Here is a 10,510-nt window from a genome sequence, read left to right as displayed (position 1 = left end):
AGTTCAACTGATCAGCAAAGAACAAATGCTGGTGACTTTGTGGAGAGATTGGAACCCGTATTCACTGCTAGTGGCAGTGCAAAATGGTGCAATCACTGTGGAAGGCAGTCTGATGCATTCTCAAAAAGTTGGAAATAGAAATATCATTTGACCCAGCAATTCCAAAACTACTGGGAATATACCATAAAGAATCAGAACTACCATCCAAATATATATATGGAATACTATGCTGTACTATGTATGTATGAAAAATAATAAACCCATAAAACATTACACAACATGGGTGACCCTGGAGGACATTGAGCTGAATGAAATATCTCAGTCTCCAAAATACAAATACTGCATACACCACTGTTATAAAGGAGGGCTGTCTAGGAAAAGAGTAGATAGATAATGGACACTGCATTGCAACAGATGAAGGAAATAACTGTTTAAAAGGAATATATAATTAGGCATTATATGTGTGACAACAGTCCAGAATAAGAAGTACATTTGGAAGTGGACTGGAGGAGAAGTGGGGGTAGGGATAAAATTGTTCAACAATGAATGAATTTTTTTTAAGTGAACTGGGAGTGGTGGAAGGGAGGAGTGAGAGAAATGTGCAACAATGAATGAATGAAATCCATCTTTTCTTTAAACTTTTGTTAAATCAAAACTTTTTAAAAAAGATTTAAAACATGAAAGGATTAATTATATCAACAAGCAACCAGCAAATTTAACAAAGGAAGGGAGAAGATGCAAATAAGAATTGAAATAGGTGTCATGACCAAAAAATATTATGAAAAAATTGCTTGAGTTGCAATATTTAAAGATATGATGAGTATAGTATTGAATTATTCAGGAAGCATTGAACGAAGATGGAAGGAGTATACACGGTCATTATACCAAAAAAGAATTGACCGACACAGAAGTGTTTAATGAACCAACATATGATTAAGAGCCAATGTTGATAAAAGAAGTTCAAACTCTTCTGAAGAAATTGAAAAAAAAAAACAAACAAACCAAACAAACTTCTCAGGAAATGATAGCATACCAATTGCCTTATTTTAACAAACAGATGTGGTACTGAATTTGCTCACCAGGTTGTGCCAAGAAATCTGGAAGACAATTACCTCGCCGACTGACCAGTAGAGATCCATATTTATTCCTATAAAAAAAAAAGTGACCTGACAAAGTGTGAAAATTATTGAACAATATTACTAATATAAAATACAAGCAAAATCCTCCAGAAGTTTATCCAAAACAGATGGATAGATGGGAACAGTACATTGACAAAGAATGACCAGAAATATGAGCTGGGTTTTGAAGAGACCCTGACAATAGAAACATTATGGCCCATATCAGATGGATCGTGGCTGAAAGCAAAGAGTACCAGAGGAACGTCTCTCTGTGTTTCATTGACTATGCAAAGGCATTTGACTGTGTGGATCACACCAAATTGTAGCTGATCTTGAGAAGAATGAGAATCCCGGAACACTTGATTGAGCTCACGTGAAACCTACACTTAGACCAGGAAGTAGTCCTCAGAACAGAGCAAGGAAATTCTGCATGTTTAAAAATCAGGAAAAGAGTTTGTCAGGGAGACATCTTGTCTCCATACTTTTTCAACCTATATGTGGAACAGATAACTTGAGATTCTGGGCTTTATGAGGAGGAATGTGGCATCAGAATTGGAGGAAGACTCATCAGCAACCTGCATTATGCAGATGATACTACCTTGCTTGCTGACACTGAGGAGAACCTGAAACATTTGCCACAGAAAGTCAATGACTGTAGTCTTCAATATAAATTGAAGCACAATATCAAGATGACAAAGATTCTCATCCCTGAGCCAATTGCTAGCACCACGATAGAGAATAAATTGAGGTTGTTAACAATTTCAACTTCCTCAGCTGCACAATCTTGGCATCAGCATTCAGGAAATCAAATGACGACTTGCATTGGGGACGCTGGCTGTCAGGGACCACTCGAAAGTGCTAAAGAGTAATGATATCAGTCTAGGGACTAAGTTGTGCATGATCCAGGCCATGGTCTTTGCAATTACTTGCTATGCATCAGTGAGCTAGACAATGACTAAGGATGACAGAAGAAAAATTTATGCCTTTGGGTGGTGGTGCTAATAGAACCAACAGGTCTGTATTGGACAAGATGAAAGTAAGTTTCTCTTTAGAGGCAAGGATTTTGAAGCTCAGTCTCACATCCTTTGGGCAAGTGGCCAGGACAGACCAGTCCTTGGAACAGGATATCATGCTTGGAAAGGTGGAGGAACAGGACAGGAATGGAAGGTACCAAATGAGATGAATTGACAGTAACTGGGGTAATGGGAGTAGCTGTGTTAGAGTTATTGATATGGGCTCAGGATAGAGCAGGGTTCAGAGCTATTGTACGTAGGGTCACAGCAACAACAACAACAACTTCCATTTAATTTGAAAACCTGTAGGGAAATAAACCAGTTTTCAAAAACAAATTACCTACCTAAACTAAAATAGATTGGGGTAGAAAACTTGAAAAGGCCCATCAGAAAAGAAAAAAATGAACAAGTAGAAAAAAATATCCCAGCCACACCTAGCCCTGTCCTAGATGAGTTTATCGGTGCATTCAACCAAATATTCTAACAAAATCTGACGTTACTTCTACTCAAGTTATTTCATAATATAGAAAAGGTGGACATTGTCACAAATTCATTGTTTAAATCAAACATACCTCTGAAAGCAAAGATAAGCAAAAACATCACTAGAAAAGGAAACTAAAGACCAATATTCTTCATGAACATAGAAATTCATTTTATAGAACAAACTATTAAAGTGTGTTTGAATGAAAAAAGAAATTTGCTTTGTACAATCAATGGCACATTTCATTACAAACTTTTTATAAGAAACATAAATGGCGACTACACAAATGAACTTCACCTTATGGTCTACACATGAATCAGACTGACTCTATTTGTGGGGGGTGGAAATCATTGGATAAGCTCAATATTAGCTGTGAAAGTTCAAACTGAAGCTAAAAAAATAAAATCCTCAAGAACAAAAGTTTGAGTCTATCCCATCACAATTTAAAGCCCGTCAGGTTTGAAGCCTTGAGCCTAATGAGCAAAAACCAGATGAGCTATGGGAGGATATAAAAAAATATTATTCATGGAGAATACAAAAAGTCACTGCAAATACGGAGGAGAAAGAAAAGACCAAGATGGATGTCAGAAGAGACTGAATATAGCACTACAATGCCAAGTAGTCAAAGCAAAGACAAAAAATTAAGATGTTAAGGAGTCTTTGCCCTTATGAGGCTACATGTTAGTACACTCAGCATACTGACTGCTCTCCATCCCCTCCCAAATTATGTACTATTTTTCAAAATTGTTGCTCCTGAGTGCTGCATAGTATAACATTGTGTGAATGTCTCACAATTTCTCAGTCCATTCCGTTTTAGTTGGGCATTTGTGTTGTTTCTATGTTCTTGAGGTGTTGAATAATGCTGCTATGAACATTGGTGTACAATTCTGTTTGTGTCTCAGTTCTAATTTCCTAAGGTTATATTCCTAGTAGCAAATATAGAAGGAAAACTATTAAAATATAAATGAGTACTAAAGAGGTAAGGAGAGGAGAGGAGCGGAGGGGTGAGGATAGGTAGGGGTGAAACCATCAGGTTGCACAGTTTGCTGGTTGGAGGGAGGGGGACAAGGAAAGTGGAAGGATTCAGGGGGAAAGACAGGGTAATGGTGGGCAAGGTCCAATGGTGATTAATTTTGTAAAACATAATGTTGTTAACCAGGACAAAGAAGAGACAAGGACATCAGGAATGAAATCTAAAAGAGAGAATAAGCAGGGAGCTAACAGCTCAGAGACTGAAGCCCCAAGCCCAAACCTCTCAATAGCTTTTATTTACAAATACCAGGGTAAATCACTGAAAAACCCCCAAACACACTTTACTAAGCTTATGTTTTTCTTGGCTGACATTTTTTTCTTATCTGTGGGGAGTTAAGGATGGCATATCCTTATGTGCAAGGAAAGCTTCATTTCTTGTGATATGTCATGAGGAAGTCTGACTTGTTCTGTGCCTCACCCAGTCCCTGTGTAAGCATTTGGTTTTAGTCCTTATTTGTCATTAGGGAGAACATAGCTTCTTTTCTTCTTTGAATTATTCTTGTTTGTTTTTATTCTCTCCATCCTTTATACATAAACAAAAATATACAAGAAATTAAACCAAATAAAATTATAGAAGTACTTCCAAAGATCTCTACATGATTAAAAGGATTCCAATTAGATATTCCTTCCCTTATTCCTTTCAGAATATCTATGTTCTTACATTCATTCAATTATTTATCAAAAGTAGGATGGATCTGAGCTTGTAATTTTAAAATATCATCTGTAAGATTACCATGATAAATAATGTTTCTTAACTTTTTCCCATTCCATTCTTTATCGTTCCACTTCATTGGAGTAACGTAAAACTGTGTAGTATTCCAATCACATTTAAATTTTATTTGTCTTTTTAAACTAGTAATGTAATCTCTCATCAACAACACTGACTGTTCCAAATCTGTTAATCAGGTATTAATTTCCAAGTCTATTTCTCTTTGAGAAGACCATAACTTTTCAGAATCTTGATGTCATATTTTCACATAAATTACAATCTGAATACTTTGATGTAAGGACACTCCAGCTGTAGCAGATGTGGCAGTAATGGTGATAATTCTCAAAATTATTGCAATGATAATTCAAATGAATCTTTTTCCTCTTTTTAATATTTGGGTTATTAAATGTTTTAATATAATACTTTCAGAGGATGATTGTCATTCTCTCCCTAATTTCACTAGCAACCATAATCATATTAATATATATACTTTTACTAGATGATAATATAATAGAGGAATTTAAACAAGTAAATAAAGAACACTTCGAACAATATAATGTCAAATTAATAAAATCTCATCAAGTTATCCTTTCAAAAACCCGTAAGATAATGAAACACAGGCTTGTAGCATAGTTAGTATGATTATGTGAATAATTTCCTATCCAAACAGATATATGTTTCAATGCAGTTCCTATTTTCCATAAATGTTTTTGGTAAGAAAAATGTTAAAAATTTGAATACAGTTCCACCATTCCTCTTCCCTGCCATGATATAGTGTTATTAGCATTGACTTGTTTCAATTAACAGATGCAGGCTAGGAAACACTAAGGAGCCTATGCCAGGAAATTTGGAGGACAGCTATATGGCCAATGGATTGGAAGAGATCTATATTTGTTCCTATTCCCAAGAAGGGTGTTCGAACTTAATGCAGAAATTATCTAACAATACCATTGATATTACATGCAAGCAAAATATTGTTGAAGACTACTCAAAAATGTCTGGGTCAGTATATAGATAGGGAATTTCTCGAAGTTCAAACAGGATTTAGAAGAGGCCATGGCACCAGGGATAACATTGCTGATGTCAGATGGGTCCTGGCTGAAAGTAAGAATGCCAGAAGAATGCCTATCGGTGCTTTATTGACTATGCAAAGGCGTTTGACTGTGTGGATCATGACAAGCTGTGGTTGAGATTGAGAAGAATGGGAATCCTAGAGCACTTTACTTTTCTCCTGAGGAACCTACACATGGAGCAGGAAGCTGTTGTGTGAATGGAACAGGGGAGTATTGCATGGTTTCAAATTAGAAAGGAAATGTGTCAGGGATGTATTCTATCTCCATTCCTGTTCAATCTATATGCTGAACAAATTATCCAAGAAGCTGGACTCTGTGAAGAGGAATGTGGCATCTGGATTGAAGGGAGACTCATCAATAACCTGTGTTATGCAGATAACACAACTTTACTTGCTGAAAATGAGGAGGATTTGAAGCAATTCTTGCAGAAAATCAAGGAATGCTGTCTTTAGTATGAATTGCATCTCAATATCAGGAAAACAAAGATTTTTACCACTGGTCCAATGGGCAGTGTCATGATGGATGGAGAGGTGATTGAGACTGTCAAGAGGTTCATCTTGCTTGGATCCATAATTAACACACTTGGTACAAGCGGTCAGGAAATGAGACACATTTCAATAGGAAAATCTGCAGTTAGAGAACTTTCCAAATTATTGAGAAACAGTAATGTCATTTTGAGGACTAAGGTGAGTCTGATTTAGGCCTTGGTCTTTCTGATTACTAGCTATGCACCCAAAACCTGGACAATGAATAAGGACGATAGGAAAAGAATTGATGTCTTTGAGCTCTAGTGTTGGAGAAGAGCACTGAACATTTCATGGACAGCCAAGAAAATGAATAGATATGTCTTGGAGAGGGTGCAGCTGAAGTGCTTTTGGGGGGCTCCAATCAAGAACACTTCCATAGGAAGTACTGATTAAAACTTGTTCTTGCTCTCCTTGACATTGTTCCCAATGTATCCATTCTCCAATAAAACATAAAAAAGACAAAAGATGGCAGAGTTGAGGGGTGACACATCTGGATAACCTGAAGTTATGTTATTGCTGTTTCCATGAGAACTGTACTCTTGAAAAAATATAATAATGGGAGAAACCATTACCTATAACTTCATACAATGCATTTGGGAAAAAGATCTGTTCTTACACTATGATTAGAAATAGCCATTCCTCCTTCATTAGATTTAAGAAATCCTGGTTATCATGGGAACCTGGAAGCTACTGACTGTCATTATTATAAATAGTTACAAGAACGTTAAACCAATGGATTACTTTTAGTAAGGGAGCATTAGGAATATATGCCAAATAGCTTGTATTATCTGCCATTTCTACATGACTCCATACAGCAAACATAGCTAAAAACAAATTTTCAGAAAATGATGGTTTCCCTGTTTTTTGTAATACTTTTTTTTTCATACTTTTTAACCTCCTTGTTAATTTTCTTTTTTTTAAAATCTGGCCTCCATGTAGGTGTCTCAGCCTTTCTAGTTTCCGGTAATGGCCCCCATGCTTGATGCTTCTCCAATCTCACCATACTCATCCATTCTGCAACTCTGCCGTCATTGAAATACTGCCTCTTTCAGCTCATCTTGGGGTTTCACATTTCTGGATAGTACCTACAGCATTCTGTGCCTGTAGAAATATAAGCAAATACTCAACCCCAACAAATGACAAATCTATTTTTCCATTCATTGGTTAGAGGTTCTTTAAAAATATATAAGCTGGTTCAACTCTTGTTGATTGTAATCCCCAATGTCTTTCAGTTGAAGTTTCTCCTTTCTCATTAGCACTTACAAATTTTAAAGTAAATAAGGCTTTTTGTGGAATGTGGCCTCTGGCTTCTTGAGGAGCAGCAGGCAGGTACCAGGGCTCTGGACACTTGTGGTGCTCTTTTTGTCCCACGTGGGGGTTGGCAAAGCAGACTAGCCAGATGAATTGGGGGTCTGGGGCCCAGAGATTGCCAGCATTTGGGGGCGTGCTGGGATGATAAGATACTGAAGGACCCTCAGGCCTGTGGCCCTTGGGCCAGTCTTTCGTTGTTTTTGTCCAAACATTCCTCTAGGTTGTATAGCCCTGGTGTGTCCACTTTCTGTACTTGTGCTTGCTGTGAGGCTGAACACTGTGACACTGATGTGTCAAATGTGTTAATGGTTGGTTACCCAATGCAGACAGTGTGGGCTGAAGCTCCCCGATTAAAACAAGCTAGGAAGGAGGAGTGGCATCCACTTCCGTAATAGCTTGCCTCTGGAAATCCTATGAACTTGGAGAGAGGATGAAAGACACACAAGCATTGAGGATTCTCCTTCATAGGGTCACTATGAGTCGCCTGTGACTCAACAGCACTTAACAACAACAAGGCTTTTTGTAAAATAGTTTGAGGAGACATTATTTGTCCTATCTCATCTTCACCCTTTTGATTTTCCATCATAGTTTGTAAGGTCAAATTAGCTCTTTCTATTAGCGCTTGTACTTGGGGACATTAAGGACTATCAATAATATGTTTAATGTTCCATTTTTTGAAAAAGTCTTGTTTTTTCTTAGGATTATAAGCAGGAGCATTATCAATTTTAATTCTTTATGGAAGACCCATCACAGTAAACGTTTCAATTAGATGTTGAATTACATATTCTGATTTTTCTCCTGCTAAATTGGTAGCCCATTGAAAGCTTAGAAATGCTTAGAAATGAACTTATTGTAATTTCCCAAATGATGGAATATGAGTAATATCCATTTGCCACAACACATTTTGTCTATCACCTCTAGGATTGAGGATATCTTTCTATAGTCTGTCAAGCTTGTTGCCAAGTAATTAAATTAATTAATTAATTTAGTCAATCCATTAACATTTAATATGAAGATGAAAATCTTCACTGACTTTAACATTTCCTACTAATAATTGACCTATTTTAACATTTAATAGTGACATTGGTCCAGGAAGGCCAGAATGAGCTTGCATATGAGTGATATATATATATATATACACACACACACACACACACACACACACACACACACACATAGATTAGATACAGTATATGGACATATAGATATACAGACATATGTTGTGTTGTTGTTAAGTATCGTCAATTTGCAGGCGACTCATAGTGACTCTATGAACGAAGTCTTGGACACTTCCTATATAACTTTCCTCCTTTCTCCAGGTTCGTAGGGTTTCCAGAGGCAAGCTATTGTGGAAGTGGATGCCACTCCGGCTCCCAAGCTTGTTTTATTTGGGGAGCTTCACGAAACACTGTTCACCATGGGTAACAGTATTCAGCTTCACATCAACCACGAGTTACCTCTCTACAGAAAGTGGACATACCAGGGTTACACAACATAGAAGAATGTTTAACCAAAAACAATTAAAGGCAGGCCTGTGGACCACAGAGTAGAGTCACCCACGTTTGGCTTGGGAGCATGGCTTTCAATCCGCTAGGCCGACTGTTCGCTCTCTCTTTCTTTATGATGTTGTTGGTGGTAGTGTTGTTATGTGCCGTTGAGTCGCAGGAGACTCATAGCGATCCTGTGTCCTGGACAATTCCTGTATAACTTTCGTCTTTTCTCCAGGTTCATAGGGTTTCCAGAGGCAAGCGACCTATCTCTCTATCTGTTTTTCATTGATAGATAAAACTTGTAACATATTAAATAATACACTAATATAATCTTGAAAAGGAATATATACTCTATTTCATACAATAAACTCAGCATGTCATGAATCAGTAACTATATTTGAAGGAAACTTTTTATATTGCAAAAACATAAGAATAGCATGTAGTTCATTCAGACTGTTGAACAGAAGTCAAGTTAGTTTTAACTACTTTATTATTATTATAACCCACATAACTCATCTCATTTGCATCCTTATAATATTTATCTGCTTGCAGGGATAAAGTGGTTTGTTTGTTTGTTTGTTTTATTCTAACTCGTAGTACCCAATTAGTCTGTTTACCTGATTTCTTTTCTCTTACAACAGTGGAGAGTTCCAAGGACTAGTCATTTCCTTAATATGTCCTGCTAATAATTGTTTTTAACTCAACTGCTGTAAACCCTCTAATTTCTCTCATATTAGGGGCCATTGCTCCAACGTGCACCTGTTCTTAGAGGTGTCCCTCTGTTATAATGAACATGGACCTCATGCTTGGGAAAAGCTGCTTTGTCTTTTGGCACTTCAGAAAGTCTATTTTTCTTTTTCAGTTTTACAGGACACTCAACTTCTGAAACACATCTTTTTATAAATCTTATTCTTTACATCTACCCTAGGAACTAAGTTGCATTTTCTTTCTTATCAGATTCTGAACTTCTAGGTCACATTATCTATGCAGCTGTAAAAGGCTGGTTTATGTGTTTATCTTTGGCATTCCACACTGCCAAAAGTAAACAAGCTAGTCAGCTTTATGGACACTAAAGTTTACAGGGTGACTCATAGCGACCCTATGAAGGAAAGTCCTCAACAGTTGTGTGTGTCTTTCATCCTCTCTCCAGGTTCATAGGGTTTCCAGAGGTAAGCTATTATGGAAGTGGATGCCACTCCTCCTTCCAAGCTTGTTTTCATGGGGGAGCTCCACCCCACTCTCTGTCCGCATTGGGTAACCCACCATTAACGCATTTGACATATCAGTGGTTCAGTGTTTCGCCTTACAGCAACCACAAGTTACTTCTGTACAACAATTTGTACACCAGAGCTATACGACCTAGAGGAATGTTTGAAAAAAAAACAATGAAAGACAGGCCTGAGGGCCACGGATTAAAAGTACCCACCTTTGGCTTGGTAGCATCACTTTCTGTCCACTGGGCCACCTGATCTCTGTCTCTATGTTGATGTTATTGTTGTTAAGTGCCATCGAGTCTCAGGGGACTCATAGTGACCCTGCTGCTCCTCAAGATCGATATCTATCTATCTATCTATCTATCTATCTATCTATCTATCAACTTTTCATTATTATGCAATCTCACCAGCACTCAGTCCACGTTACTATACAAATATATATATATTTGTTGTTGTTGTTGTTATGTGCCGTCGAGTCGCCTGCGACTCATAGCGACCCTATGTACAACTGCCCTAAACTCTGCTCTGTCCTGTGCCAATCG

This window comes from Elephantulus edwardii, unplaced genomic scaffold, assembly GCF_000299155.1.
Source record: "Elephantulus edwardii isolate Elephantulus edwardi_28Jun2011 unplaced genomic scaffold, EleEdw1.0 scaffold00555, whole genome shotgun sequence".
Classification (NCBI taxonomy): Eukaryota; Metazoa; Chordata; class Mammalia; order Macroscelidea; family Macroscelididae; genus Elephantulus; species Elephantulus edwardii.
This window is presented reverse-complemented; position numbering follows the sequence as displayed.